We start from the raw sequence: 16,518 nt of genomic DNA, 5'->3' as shown, positions 1-16,518 counted from the left end.
TACATTCGATCATATTTGAAATATTTATCTGGTGTTTGTATTTCGGACTGTTCTAACTTTTTAAATACATATAGTTTCACAAAGCAAATCTTTTAAAGAGCATAACCGGAGAGTGGCTAGAGAGGAGGAGGAAAGGTGATAAACCACTGATTTGGGTATGCCCAGGTTTTATTTCTTTTTTCCTGATCAGAACTGATGTTTATCCATTTGCATCCGTGATGATTTCGGTGTGATTTTAGGGTTTGGGGGTGATTTTTTTCTCAATTGGAAGGACATATTTCTACATGGAAACGCCTTACATAATATCTTGCCATCCAACCTTAAAGCGACGCTTTCAAGAGAGGGGAAAGGCAATGAGTCGGTAACAAGGCAATCTAGCACGTCTGGACAAGGGAAGGACAAGCGATTCTTGACAGGGGCATAGATGTGGACAGGGTGGATGATGGGCTGGGGGCGAGGGATTCAGCCTCAGGAACCAGGGATTGTGGGGGAATGTAGCAACAAATACAATTAACTGTTCGGGACCTAGTCACTGGACGTCTTCACGTTTGTGGACAAGTTGGTGTTCCCACCTGAATTACAAAGCAAAGAGCTCTTAATTACCCTGGGAGAGTCCGATTTTACAGTATACAGTGGGTATCAGTGGTTTAAAGATCTCAGTGACATAACTTTATATAAACAGATTAATCAGGCCCACGGAAACTTCATTTATAAGCATAAGGTTTATTACTAAACACACACAAAAACTGCCTTCCTCTCTCTCTCGCCCTTTCTAATGACATATCACTGGGTTGTAATGAAGATTAATATGCTGTTTCCAGAAACTGATGACATATTTTCCAGATATAAAATGATATAATTGTACAAAACACCAGCCTCAAACCAAAATACACGGTTTCCGGCCAAAAAAAGCACATAACTATGTGGTTCAGCTGCAACCCACACTAAATGTACATCAATATAGGCAAAGGATTTTCCTTCTTAAAGAATTTATTGTCATGAGGTTTCGTCTTCACTTCGCTCAGCACTGTCATTATCTGATCATCGATTTCTCTCTGACTCTCAAAACAGTTCAAGTTGACTCCGAATTTTGAATCGGGCTTTGGCGGTGTTTGCTTTTAAGAACTCAGTCTAACAAGCGGTCCATTTCCACTAACGGGCACGTTCTTTGTTCCAGGATCACTGGCAATAAACAGAAGTTTTTCTACTACTTCTAGCGCGGCGTAAAACACAACGACCATATTTTCCACCATCCTATCCGGATTCCTCCGGGTAGGGAAGGAACTGGCTCTGGATATCTGCTTCTGCTTGGCTATTCCCAGGAGCTGCTTGGGGTCATTAGTTCCGAGCTCCAGATAGCTCTGAATCATTTTCTTTTGGATGGTGGTTTTAATTAACTTTCTGCAAGATGGAGTTCAGGCTTCTGATATATTGAAATGAAGGAGGAAGTTAAAAGCCCGATTTGTCTGCCACTAAGCTTAATAACGTTTAGGATGTCGTTAGTGTAAAAAATCAGGACCCGTATTAATATTGAGCCCCTGAAAAATAGGGTTCCTTTGCCTCCCCCATCCCCTTTCTCCTGACATGTGTGCTGTCTGCTCTAACTGTGCATTTTAGAAAGTCGTTTCCGGGGTATTAATATTAGAATTCCCGATCCCGAAAATGATCAAACCTGCAGCTTTAGCTAAATCCCGGTCAGGATGATTGGAAAATCCCTCTCATTCATAAGTGCACAAACCAGATCAGATTTCGTTTTCCCTAGTCTCATTCCCGATATAAAATCATAGCGTGGAAATTAGCCCTTTCCTGGCCAGGATTACACCTTAATATTGGCATTCTTGCACCTACCAGGGCCTTCAACTGCACCTTCCCCCCGGAGTCCGTAGGCGGGGAAGGAGCAAGATGTCTGTCTGCAAATGGGAAGGGATGCTTCAATCTGCCTGTCTTGGAAAACCTCCACTTTCCCATACTATGTCAAATTCATATTACTCTTCACACCCTGTTAGGAATTCACGCCTTGGAAACCGCTAGATGCTTCCAGCCACACAGGTACCTCCCTTCAGTGAGTCAGCCAGCCCAGCGCCTCTTTCACTCCCGATTAATAAGACCCGTTCGGTGGAGGTTTGGATTTTAGCGCATGTAGCTGTGTCCAGGACTGAATAAGGAATCGCCCTACGGCTGGAAATTCCTCAGATTCTTCCCGCTTCAGTTCACACATCAGGCCTACTTCTGTCACTGCTCGTGGGTACATCGTTTTCGGGAAAAGGTTGGGACTGCTTTCAGAGCTGCACCAGATTAATAGTTCAGATGCCAGCCATTTGGCATTAAAAAGCAGATCTGGGTCAGCTATGCGACATCCCGCGTGCAGTCAGCACCTCTGTGCCAGCAGCAGCTGCAGGGAATAGTCGGGGCGGGGAGGACAGGACAGAGACCGATCAAAGGAGATTTGGAGGCAACAAACAGTAAATGGAGTTGCAGAGCTGCATTGAAACTAACACACTTTATATTTTATAGGTTTGGTCTAGGGTTTTCCTTCATCCTTGAGCGTGAAGCAGCGGAAAAGGAACTGGGGTGTGGCCTGATGCTGTTGCAATGAAATCAAGAGCAGCTTTGCCATTAATTTAAATGAAACAGAACAGAGCCCTAGATTTTCCATGTACCTGTTTAGCCTGTCAGGTTTTGCAGAGGTCACATCTTCGCGTGTATTTTCAACCTTGTTGATTTAGCACTATTCCCTTGAAAGGAAAACAGTCATTTTCGACACTGACCCTTGCATCTGGATAGAAAACAAGTCCGAAGACTTTGGGAAGGCGAGATAAATATGACTGAGTTTCTTACTGACAAAGGGGTTTGGATGAAGCTAACTGATAATGGCACTTTCACTGAAAGGTTAGTGCAAAGAATATAAACTTCTCAATATAATACTGTACTCCTTTCATTATTAATGTGAAACCATACCCAGTAGAGGATACTCGATGTTCTGCTATACTTGCACACACCTCACCCTGCTCATTCAGATCATGTATTAAATGGAAATCTGTAGCAAAATCTCCCGCCCTCTCATAGGACAGTTTTAGAACAAAAAACTAAAGAACCCTGGCCCTCAGTTACACCAAGTGCAATCATATGGCCCCTGCCCTGCCTTCCCAGTGGTTAGCAAAGCGTTTGGCTGAAGGCAGATTGTTAAAATACCGTCTTTGAGAAGGAAGGGTTTTTTCTCACCTGTTTGTTTAGGGAGATGGGTGGAAGGGGCGGTTTTGCAGTCCTCACAATTAGAAGTTCAGAATACAGATGCACGAGGTACGATTGTCCACCATATTTCTGGACCCAAAAGCTTTAGGTAAATACATGTACTTGAATCTCGGGCTGTTGGGTCTAACCTGAAATAAAATATTGGAATTTCATCCATGGTTCTAAGCAAGTGCCCCGACAAGTTACGGTTTTTAAACGCATTATTTTCAATCTGGCGCTAGCATTATGCACAAGGCCCAGATAATGGCCCATTCGAGCATATCCTGGGGCAGATCCTCAGCTGGTGTAACTGGCCATAGCTCCATTGATTTCTGCCTTCCCTCCCTTCGTCATCCACACAATACCCCTCCACCACCATCACCACCCCCTACAGACACACACATACACAAACACTTTCTCGGGATCACAGTCCTCCACCCATCATCGCTTGAGTGATTTCCAGCTCTGGTCAAAACCCTTCAGTTTGTTAGACGATTAAAAAACAGAACAAAAATCTCTAGATCTGACTTTATTTGATTTCTTAAAATGACCAGAAGTGTTCAGCCTCCTTTATGTAACGTTTGTGTGCGTTTGGGGAAGTCCTAAAATTGGCCGTCCAGTCAATAATCACTAGAAACATGATGAGATGCACATTTCTGGTTGATTAGCTATTTTACAGTATTATATGGATTTATTCATAACAGGGCAAGTGCATGTGTGCGTGAGAGAGAGAAATTTTGGTGATTGTTTTAAGGTTTCAGTTTAATAAACATGACTAAGAGAATAGTACACTCCAAGACTTTTCACGGTCATTTCTAAGCACAATTTTGTCAGTCTTGATCCTGTAAAATTTTAAAGGAGTTTGGAAATATTTGTAAGCTCTACATTCATAGTCCATTAAAAACACTTGTGATAGGAAAGGAAACCTGAACACTAATAAAAAAAAAGCGCCTTGCATAGCACTCTATTGCTAAGAGTTTCGACATTTGGTTTCGGTTTTTCCTATATCAGTCAGGAGTACACCGACGTCCCGATCTTGCATTTCTCCCCAGTGAGGACAACTTTTGAGTGCGCAGAAAATGCAGGATCTGGCAAGCCCCTAAAGAACCGGTTACAGGTCTTTTTTTAGGATACTAACGTCTTTAGGAGCATGCGACAATTGCCTAGTTTGCCTAATTTCACAGTGAAGATTTACACACACACACACCCAAGACACACACATACACACACACCCACACACCCAAGACACACACACACACACACCCAAGACACACACCCAAGACACACACCCACACCCAAGACACACACATACACACACACACACCCAAGACACACACCCACACACACCCACACCCAAGACACACACATACACACACACACACCCAAGACACACACACCCACACACACACACACCCAAGACACACACATACACACCCACACACACCCACACCCAAGACACACACATACATACACACACACACACACCCAAGACACACACATACACACCCCCACACCCCCAAGACACACACCCACACCCCCAAGACACACACACGCACACCCAAGACACACATATACACACCCCCACACCCCCACACCCCCAAGACACACACCCACACCCCCAAGACACACACACACACACACCCAAGACACACACATACACACACACCCACACCCACACCCAAGACACACACCCACACACCCACACACCCACACACCCACACCCCCAAGACACACACACACACCCACACACCCAAGACACACACATACACGGACACTGACAACGGTAACAGTGGTTGTTCTGTTACCTGCACTGTAATATGCAAGTGTGATGTTCAGTTACCATCTGGTATCCAAAACGCCCATTAACCAAGCTGAACCAACTCTCAGCCGAACCGCAGCCCTGCTACAAAACACCTTACTCCTACATACTAGCGATTACATTTTGATGGTTGTTATGGTGCCTCAAAAGCCCTGAGCTATGTCTAGATGAGAAAAGAAGCATATGCCCACTCCTTTAGAATTTCTCCTTTTTAAAGTACCATGGTTACTACAACAAAACAATACGAAAACCAAACAGAAAACAGGACCCCCCGCCCCCAAGTCCCAGACAATCCGATTATGGGGCAGGTCCCACTCCAAACCTTCCATTAGCTGCCCGGGGGATTTCATGAATAGGCCATATAACTTCTATCTATCGTAAGTAATTATAGAGCCCCCATCACCTTAGTATGGGAGAACCTCGCAATCTGAGATGTAGTTGTCCTCACAATACCCCTGTGAGGTAGGAAAATGCTACTATCCTCATTTTATAGACAGGGAACTGAGGTACAAAGCGGCTCAGTGACTGCCCGGGGGTCACACAAGAAGACTGTAACAGCCTCTCAGTACCAGCTGGAAAAAATTGTTCATATTTAACATGAACTCACCATTACTAAGGACTGGCTGGAGTTGGGGAAAACCCTCGATTTGGGCCTGATCCAAAACCAATAGGAGTCTTTCCATTGACTTCAGTGGGCTTTGGATCAGGGTCTAATTGCACTCTCAGGTTCTCCTTAAAGACGTAAAAATTGTTAAAGGATACATAAGAGGGGAATTTCAGCCTAGACCCTGTGGCCCTTAGTCGGGCAAACCTTCCCCTGAAACCTTCGGGAAATTATGCTCGTTTTACTCCAGCAATTGGGATTAATCTCCAGAGTAAATCCAGCAGGATTTGACCCAGAGGGAGGTTTGCCTCACTTAAGGAGGCGGTGGGCAATGTAACACTTATTCTTGTTCCCAGCGATAACATTGCACAGCTCAGTGAAATAGACCCCACTTTTTCATTTTCAACCCATCGAACCGCATTTTATTTACACTTCACAACTCCAAATACTTCCCCTCATCCCTTCCCCCTCTTCCCCCTTATTGGTTTAATATGATATTTGCCCTCTGTGAAATCAAACTTAAATCCTCAGATCCGCCGAGTGACATGCAGCGGGTATCTAATTGGACGGCACTTATTATAAACCGAATAATTTTGCATTTCTAATTATTTCGTTATTCATCCATGAAAACCTGTGTAGTGACCAATAATGCCCTGCTTTTCAAAGTGCTACTGTAACCGCCCGTGCTTCACCCATAGAGAGATCTGTATCAATTGGCTAGGTACCATGATGTCTCTCCACTAAGTGAAATCTTACCTCTTTCATTTCTTCAAAGGTCAAGTCCCAATTATGGAGGATCACTTTTCAAATGCAATGTCTCGCTTTGCTTCAGGCCTAAACCAGAGATCGTGGAAGGACAGATATAAAGTGTACACTGTCAAAAGCTTATCCGGTCTTTACTGCATGGCACCCCATATTTAAATATGAACTCTAGTTCAGAGCAGTTGAATTTATCTGTAGAGTTCTACGCATGTTTGCACCAGTCACGAAGACCTGCACAAAAGATGAATTCCTCTCATCTGCTGCCGAACAAGTTTTTAAAAAGTGAAATAAGATATGGATTAAAAAGGAACACAGCAAAGATGAATTGTAATAAAAACAGCATCTGATCTGTCAAACGTATAATTTTTACAGTGAATGTTACAGATTATTATTTAAAGTATCAAATAATTTGATAACTGTTAGAATAGTAAAAAAAAAAAAAGAAAAAGAAAACCCCTCGGAATCTGAACACTACAGAGCAGTAATATAATTTTCTGGGATAAATAACATGAAATCATAGGAATAAATGTTCTGTCTAATCTGAAAATCTGCAGATGTTCAGTAAGTATCCAAAATGCTCCAATATGTATTCCCAAATGACTGCGCCCACCAGTCAATGTGTATTTTTATCTTCTGGCTTCTTTTGATACACATTATAGCTTTGAACATCCAGAAACGACACCCTTCTATGGCGAGGCGAATTTCCGCCGTTGTCTTTACCCTGAAACAAGCATCAGAAGCACATGACTTGCTTAGCTCCTTTCTTGCTTTGCTTTGCTTAGCTCCTTCCTAGATTCTTACTATATTAGACTCCTTTCCTTTGAATTATTTTGTAATCAATAAATTGGAATTAACCATTTCCTTATTCTAATTAGTTCCATTGCGTGTGACTTTTTAAGACCTGTTAGATTTGTAGGGCATAAAGTGTGCGCATACTGAAGACATCTTGTGATCAGAGATGCTACTCTTTTTTGCTCTAGAAAATAACCAAACTAAACACTTAAAATACAGACTCGATTGTGAACTGGTGTGCTTGGTCTTAATCGTGCGGCCTGAATCCAAGCAGCCGTACACATTATTCGTAATTAGGAAAGGATGCAACAAGGACTGTTGTTTTGGGAGCCTCGGGGGTCTGTGACAAAGCAAATCTCTGGGCTGAATATTGCTCCAAACCAATATGGTAAGAGAATTAAAAATGGAGCTCACAGCCAGCGGTGACAACCACCAAAATTCTACGCATCTCTTTGAAACAGATCAACGAATTACGTTTGCAAACCGGATGTTCCTTCTACTTACTGGGGTGCTTAGGAGAGAGAAGAGAAAATTAAACTTCAGCTTCAGGACAAGGGCTACTGTGCAGGCCTTTTCCCACTGAAAGCAGAAATCCCGTGGACTTCAGTGGGAGGATCGGGCCCTACAGACGTGCTGGAGCATCCTGAGGTGGATTTTAAATGCCTACATTACATTAGGAAGTGGGACCAACATGACTATAACAAAACTTCAGACATTAGTAAGTAAGTATATTCATAAATCACATTTCCCCGGGGCATAGTGCCTCGCTGAGGTTATATACTTTTTTAAGGTGTATTTTTATTCAGGAATTTTATGGTCGCTTTACAGAACTTTATCGAATACATGAAAGGATTTCGCCAGGTTTCCCAAAACCTCTTCATACATTTGGGCCGGATCCAAAGACGGCTGAATTCACTTGAAAGACTGCAACAGGATTTCGATTCTGAACACAAGTGGGGTTTAATTCTGCAACCCATATATTGCTTGAGGCGGTCAGGATTTCCAAACAAGGTAGTTTAAAACCCTATTGCATTGGAAGGAGGCTGTTTAATGTTAAAAACCCAATTTAATAAAATACACAGTTTATGAGCAGGATTATTCACTCAAAACTCCCGTGGGAATATAGGACTGAAGGTTATTTGTTAGTGAGACAATGGAAGTTTTGCTATTGATTTGGTAGGGGGATAAATGGGCCCTATTTACTTTCTCACACTGGTGTGAGGGCCGCTCTTGACGTTTTTATTTAGGCAAGAATCCTGTAGAAGTCTGCCTGACGTTTGCCTGAGTAGGGACTGCAGGAAATGGCCCAAAGTTATTATAAATAGCAACATTTCAGTGGAGAGATGAGTGGGGAACAAACATATTTGTAACAGGTAAATAGACTGTGTAATTAGATGGTTTCTTGTGCAGTGCATTACACATGAAAATGGTGATGGAGAAAACTTTTTACTCTGGATTTTTTTTTTTTTTTTGGAAAGCATTCCATTGCCACTCGGAACTAGATGTCGTTTAAAATTATAGTTTGCAAAATTCACAGGAATGTGCTACAAAGTAGTTGTTTTCAACCCGCTTTTAAATAAGAGTAAATAGACTACGTCTTCATTCACTAGCTTTTTCTGCCTACAGTGCTCTCACAAATCCAAGCTTAGGAGTGAAAAAAGTCGTATGTCCATTTTAACAACCTCCCCAAAGATCACAGTGTAAATTTACTAGATCGTCTGTTCCAGTGCTGAATTGGACACATAATAAAAAGAACCTTTTCCCCCTGTAGATTTCTTACATGAAAAGCCAACTACAGCCATCAAAGCAAAGCAGACAGGGCCGTTCAGAGCCGAAGGTGGAAATCCCAGTGAGTTTGTGGTTACAGGCTGTGGGGCGCGTTCCCAATAGCGAGTCGAAGGTTTTTAAAGAGGCCTTTCAGTGTGGAGATGGGGGCTGTATTTCCTATCTAAGTTCCTAAGTCAACAGTTTAGGATTTAGCCCAAGAAAGCTTCGCAAATATTTCAGCTACATCCCCTTTGGGAAAACACTTAGATCCCCTTGGCAGCACCAACTCTTGAACCAGGTCTGCTCAGCTACATCCCGACTAGAGTCAATAAAGTAAAACCCCCTGAGCAGCCTGGAAAGCAGAGAGTCCAGGTAATAATATTTCAGCCCCCAACCTCACCACCTTTCAATTAAAGAGGAAACAGCTGCGTTTGAAGCAAGGAGCATGGGAAAGCTTCTCTCTCTCATAATACTCTATTGGATCGCGAAGAAACCGGAGGAGGGGGCTCGTAATGAGGAAGGCGTCTCAGGCCCAGCTGATGCTGCCAGTGTGCAGAGTGTGCAGAGCGGTGGGACAACTGGCGCTGAACTCTTGCCTTGCCTCGTCGTTTTAACGTCTGGGGTGGTTAAAGTCGGCTCGATCCTGCTCCCGCTGTAGTCGACGGGAGTCGTGTAATGGATTTCACTGGGAACTGGATCCGGCCCAATGACTTTACGTTCAGAAAAACATCAAAGAGTGCGTGACAGGCAATGTGGAACACACATGGTAAGCTCAAAATCCTTTTCTACCAAGACGTGTTTCTCAGTGTTTTTCTGTCCCATCCCCACCGCGTCCCTTTACAATGGGAGGGGAGAGGGCTCTAAATACAGTGACACGGTAGCAGGGCTGTTCACAGACAGGAGAGAGAGAGAAAAAAACCCCTTCAGCAAAAACATTAGCATTAACTGAGCAGGGGAATGTGGGGAGGAAGTTGCCAGTTTACTTTCTCCCTCTCCGGGACATACATACCAACAGTGGAGACCCAGTCAATGGAGAGGACAGATTATCAACCGGTAATAATCATCAAACATGGTGACGTATTACCTTGTTGGATCCCTTTGGATTTAACCAGTCTCCACCTTGACCCAGTACTAGCCCCCACCCAGCAGTCAGCAGCACCAGCCAGTCCTCAAGCTAGCATCGGCCCCCGAACCCAGCACCCTCAACCAGCCTGACACGCAACACCAGCATCTGGACCAGCAGCCAGCACTCCATGCCCCACCAGCTCCTGATGGAACCTGGTAGCCCTATACCCAGCTCTAGCAAACCCAGGAGACCTAATCCTAGGCCCTAGCAACCATCCCTATCCACAGCACCCACCACCTATCCCACAGCAACAGTCCCACCAGCACCCCCAGTCAGCACTAATATATGACCCCCCATTACTTGTCATGATCCACAACCCATTGCGGGATTCGGATGGACTGTGGTAAGAAACTGCAGGGGGATTTTGGGGTTCCAACTGGAACAAGTGGAACAAGAACCCCCAGTTTGAATGGTCACAAATAAAATTACTTCAGAAATTCCTCTTGTAGAAACATAAAGATGAAAGTTGCATTTCAGTATGGAATTGGGAAACCATACTGACACTGTAAAAGCACCAGTATTTCAATGAACTTTTATAGTGACCCTAAGTGTATTGAAAAGGAAATCCGGTGTATTTGTTTTGCTATAAGTCTGAGATATGGTAGTTGGAATAGATCACTAGAAGCCCCACCATTGTCTTTGATCTGAGGCCCCAATATTCCAACAACTCCTCCACATATGCTGTCACTTCCAGCAGTGAAAGTCCCTCTGAAGGCATTGAGATTGTTCACCTGATTAAAGATAAGCACCTGTGTAAGTGTTTGCACCATAGGGGGCCTTTGAGACAATAGCTATATTCCTTGATATAACCTAAAATAAATGCAGAACCTGCACTCCATTACAGGCCACTGAAGTAAATAGGAGTTTGACTTGACTAAGGAATGGCGAATAGGGCCCAGAAGCCTTAACTAAAAGCAATTTGAATAAAATCTTCCCTCTGTATAGGATACATAGCTTGTCAAATATATTCAAGTAAATATTCTAAAAGTCCGGGATTGATACTGAAAATGCAAATCTCATCTCTTTACTCTAGCAGTTTCCTAGAATATCTACAGCCACTCAATATAGGAGGTCTTAGGAGACAAATGAAAGGAAGGCAAGAAACTTAGAATTACGGTCAATACATTTCATGGCCAGAATATTAACCTGCCCTCTGTAAAATTAACCACACAATTTGTAATCATTCATAATGAACAGAATTGTCTTGACTTTTAAAAGACTTTTCTCATTTAAAAAATCCTTGTAAAAATGTTATTGATCTTAATATGCGGGAAAAGGCATAGCCAGCAATTCTTTGATAGTCTATGTCATTTTTTATTAAACATTAAGAGATTTTCAGAACAGGACTCAGTGATTTTATAGTGGATTGATGAGGTTTGGCAGGACATTAAAATGTTTAAAGTTATAGCTTTGAAGAGGTTTCTTTATGTTTCTGTATTAATAGAAAAATCATTTACAAGGAAAAATGTTTTCTTCTGCTTCACTAAAATCTTCCACAAGGGCCTCATCCTACTCCCTCCACAGGAGCCAATGGGAGTTTTGCCATTGACTTCAAAGAGAACAGAAGGGAGCCCCAATTTTGGAAGAAATGACCAGCAAAAATTGGGCCTCTTCCTCACAGAGTAGTACTATTGAAGTTAGCACTATATTGCACTTACTGCAATTTCAAGAAGTGTTCCAGACCTGTGATACTCAATTTTAGCCAAAACGGTTTTAGAGTATGTGCCAACCAACTTGGCATTCCGCCTTTGGGGCAATACATTTGTAGCGATTTTCACTATTTGTTTCAAATCTTTATTCTAATCTCTGCACTATCCAAAAACTAGAAGTCAGATTTACCAGCAAGTTTATGTTTTTGCATGATAAACAGGGAGCCCCCTGAAGTTATCAGGTACTAGCTTAATGGACACCCAGGCTGCTTAAAAAGGACTGAGAGAGACCTGAGTGAGGTGGAACCGTAAGCAGGCAGGAGAATGAAAAGAGCTGTATAAATGCTAAGTATTATCATAATCTCCAATATTATCCCCAGTTGTTTAGGTATTGTACAGTAAGCAGTTAATGCTGACACAGCAGAATGCTGTTCTTATGCGTTGTTGCTCTGGCTTTTCTAGTGACATCATTATCAGACTCCTAGCATTTCCTTCAATTTTGGGGTGTCTGATCTATTTAATGCAGTTTATCTTGTGTCCTTCACCCTGAGAAGTGGAGTTATTTTGTGGAATGATTTTTAGTCTGCTTTGATACAAGATTTAGGCTTATCATTTTGAAACATGTACACTCATCCATAAATTGCCCAAGCCCACAGATTCCTAAATTAACCTACTACAGTATGACCCCATCTACAGTGCGCTGTGCATGTCCTGTATGGTACTAAATTATTTTCACTTCCAGTAAAATTATTGGGACTGATTCTCCTCTCATTTATGCTGGTGTCAAGCAGAAGTGACTCCAGCAAAGTCAACACCATTACACTAGCAGAATTAGTGTAAGTAAGAAATGAACCAGGCTCGTGGTCTCCATCCCTTGTAGGAGTGGATCCATAGTGAGCACATTTAGACTGGGGGATTTAGCCATGTGTTAATAAAAGGCAAGAAGAAGGAAAATGAAGCAAACATACCAGACAGCATAAGAAATGGTGCCCCCAGGGGATTAAAATTGTATATTAAGGAGTACATATCCATATATTAGTAATAGTTATAAGGTGATGAGTTTATCTGATAAAAGAAAAGGAGTACTTGTGGCACCTTAGAGACTAACCAATTTATTTGAGCATAAACTTTCGTGAGCTACAGCTCACTTCATCGGATGCATACTGTGGAAAATATAGAAGATCTTTTTATACACACAAAGCATGAAAAAATGGGTGTTTACCACTACAAAAGGTTTTCTCTCCCCCCACCCCACTCTCCTGCTGGTAATAGCTTATCTAAAGTGATCACTCTCCTTACAATGTGTATGATAATCAAGTTGGGCCATTTCCAGCAATTGATGTAAATCTGATGTCACTTGAGTGTATTATACACTGGAGGAACAGGGTTGGTTCTTCCTGTATTACATTTCTGTAGGGAAGAATTTATTTGAGGCTGTATCTAGTAGGTAGGGCCCTACCAAATTCAGGGTCAATTTCACAGTCATAGGATTTTAAAAATCATAAATGTAATGATTTCAGATATTTAAATCTGAAATTTCATGGTGTTGTAACTGGCAGATGTCCTGACCCAAAAGGGTGTTGTGGTGGGGTTACAAAGTTATTGTAGGGGTGTCACGTTATTGCTACCCTTGCTTCTGCGCTGCTGCTGGTGGCGGCACTGCCTTCAGAGCTGGGCAGCCAGAGAGCAGCGACTGCTGGCCCAGCTCTGAAGGCAGTGCCGCCATCATGGTATGGTATTGCCACCCTTACTTCTGTGCTGTTGCCTTCAGAGCTTGGCGCCTAGCCAGTAGCTGCCATTCTCCAACCACCCAACTCTGAAGGCAGTGCAGAAGTAAAGTTGGCAATACCATGACTCTCCTACAATAAGCTGGCAACTCCCCCACTAACCCCTTTTGGGTTGGGAGCCCCAGTTTGAGAAACATTGGTTTCCCCCATGAAATCTGTATAGTAGAGGGTAAAAATACACAGAAGACCAGATTTCACAGGGGGACAGATTTCATGATCCGGGACATGTTTTTCACAGTCATGAATTTGGTCGGGCCCTACTAATAGGAGAGTCTGATGGCCCTAATCACCTCTTGCACCCTATATTATAATTTAAAATACAAGCTATCACAAGCTTCCAAATACCCGTTTAATGACAAAGATCACAACAGAGTTTTCTTGGGTTGTACAATTTCAAGTATCAGCTTAGTTGTTCCACATTTAAAAACTGTTTTTTCCCCATAAGTACAGATTGCCAGCAGGGAAAGAACACAATATAAGCATCATATCCTGTGATCAGATTAATCCATGTGCAGAATAAAATCTTAGACAATGAGATCTTTTAATATCCTTTTCCGTATTGGACTTTTTGTTTGGATGCAGTTTTCCTGATGAGTTCTAGTAACATGTTAGTTAATCTATACAGTGTGCCTGGGTACAGCTAGACAGTTATAGATATAAAAGTTATATCTACACACTCTCATCCATCCATACACACATCCATAGTGTCTGTCTTCCAGTCCTAATTAAGTAAGTGTGAAATCTTCCACAGCAGAATTGGACAGTGAAGTAGGTTTGAAAGAATGCTCTGGAGCCTGTTGACTTTACAAATGGAGATAGCAGTTTCAGTCATTGATGAGGGACAATAGGATCCAAAGAGTGAATTTCAAGTTTAAAGTCACTGCAGTAGCCCTAATGACTCCATAGTTAAGGTTGCATTGAGGTTTGCCCTTAAGGCAGGATTAACATTCCTTTGTTTCACACAGTAATGATTGAAGTCAATGGGACTGCACGTGGGAGTAAATTTCCATGCTTACAGATCCTTTGTAGGATTGGGGTCTTAGACCTTGATCCCACGCTTATGCATGTGCTTCACTTTAAGCACGTGAAGAGTCCCAATCACTTCACTGGGACTACTTATGCTTAAAGTTCAGCATGTGCAGAAGTGGTTGGAAAACTGGGCTCCTAAATTGTTATGGTGTCCTTGGCTTGCAAGGCAAACTCAAAATCCAGAAACACTTTGTATCATTATCAGTGGAATTGGAGTCAGATGGCCCATGGAGGAGCTGTTGTTGATGGGCCACCAGGAAAACGAGGAATGTGGGGCTTTAGGCTGGAAGCAGTTCAGCCACGTGGGAAAAGAAGTGTACTACATTTAATGAAGTTCACTTAGTCAACTTAACTTGCATTCAGCATCACTCTTTGCTAATGAAACGTGGTGGCAGCAACTAAGCTGTGAGTTCTTTGAAGTCCAGCAGCTGGTAGTGTGAGCCATGGAACTTGGTCATACACAAACCATGTGGTCACGCTACCAGCTGCTAGACTTGGACTGTGGCCAAGGGGACGGAGGAGTTTGAGAAGTACACAGACCTGCAGGAGATGACAACAGCGGGAAAGGAAAACTGTTACTTTACCTTGCAGCACTTTGAAGCTCACCACCAAGCTCACTATATATCTGCCTCAAGCCTAACAGCAGCCCTAAGAGCCATGAGGAACTATTGTTCCCCAAAGCAGAATAAGACTGTGGAATGATGCAGGTTTTTCAGTAAAGGCCAGTGAGAAGGGGAGGGGATAGACTCCCTATGTACTTTGCCTTATGCACACTTGCTGCTACCTGAAATTTTGGGGACTTGACAGGCTCCCTGATTTAGGTCTGGAGTACCAATTGATCTAGGGTAAGTGATTGGTCTCTTGGAACTGGGAGAAACCTGATGTGGTATGATTTTTGGTTTTAATAACTTTTAATCACACAGTTCAGCTTATCTGGGTGGCAAGATAGGCTAACGGGACTGTCTGACTCCATAGTAAGACTGGTATAGTGATCCAGAAGTTCACAAGTGTTACCTGCTTGATGAAATCTAAATAATAGAATATACCACCAGTTTGGGGAGGGGCATCAACACAGTGGTGAGCCACTCCAGACAGAGGGACACCCTAATTTTGAGCTCAACTGTAAAACATGAATGTAAGGTCAAAAGATGTCATTATAACCTACAACAACAAATGTTGGTGGAAAAAGGTGCAAAAGCAAGACACATTAAATTAGTCCAAACGAAAAGGCCTACTGATATAATTCAAGGACTGTGTTAAGATCATGCTAGATAAACATGAACCGTGTGGAACCAGAAATCAGTAAACCACACTTGTTGTGTCTGAAAGTAGGCCTAGTTCAAGGACAAAATAATGAGGGGATGGGCTATTCCACCCATCACTCCCTTGTGGGTTCCGAATGGAAAGACTTTGGGGAAGAAAAACTGGCTATTGGAGCAAGCTTCATCATCATGGCTTCTGCCCCCACCATCTCGTAGGGCCTTGTACCTTCTTCATCCTAATATTGAGAGGTGCCCTGACCAGACCGTGCCAGAGGGAGGCCCAGATGACACCTTCATAGACACTGGCTCCAGCTATTCCCCAAATAGCATGTGGAATGCGAGACATTGCTTCTTTCCCTCCTCCCCCATCTCCTTCCCAATGTGTCCTTTTCCTTCCCCAACTTAGTCCTTCTCTTTTTTATCCCTCTCCTTTTTCCTTCTGTCTAATAAGAGACTATCTTAGCTGGCTAAGACTGTATATTTTTGCAGCACTGCTGTAAGCAACTAAAAGAAATGCCCTAAACAGCCCGATACTGGTACAAGTTTGCCAGGTCTCAGAATGGCTGAGAAGACCCTGTGAGGTGCCTGTGTTTTTCTAGCAGTGATGTTGCAAAGGAAAATCAACTCCTGAAATAGAAGCTGAAGTTTCTATCTTTGCTGGGTTTTTTCCCTTTCCCCTTCTGTGTGTCT

This window comes from Lepidochelys olivacea, assembly GCF_965140295.1.
Source record: "Lepidochelys olivacea isolate rLepOli2 genome assembly, chromosome: 4".
Lineage (NCBI taxonomy): Eukaryota > Metazoa > Chordata > Testudines > Cheloniidae > Lepidochelys > Lepidochelys olivacea.
The sequence above is the reverse complement of the archived record's forward strand: the minus strand, read 5'-3'. Positions refer to the sequence as shown.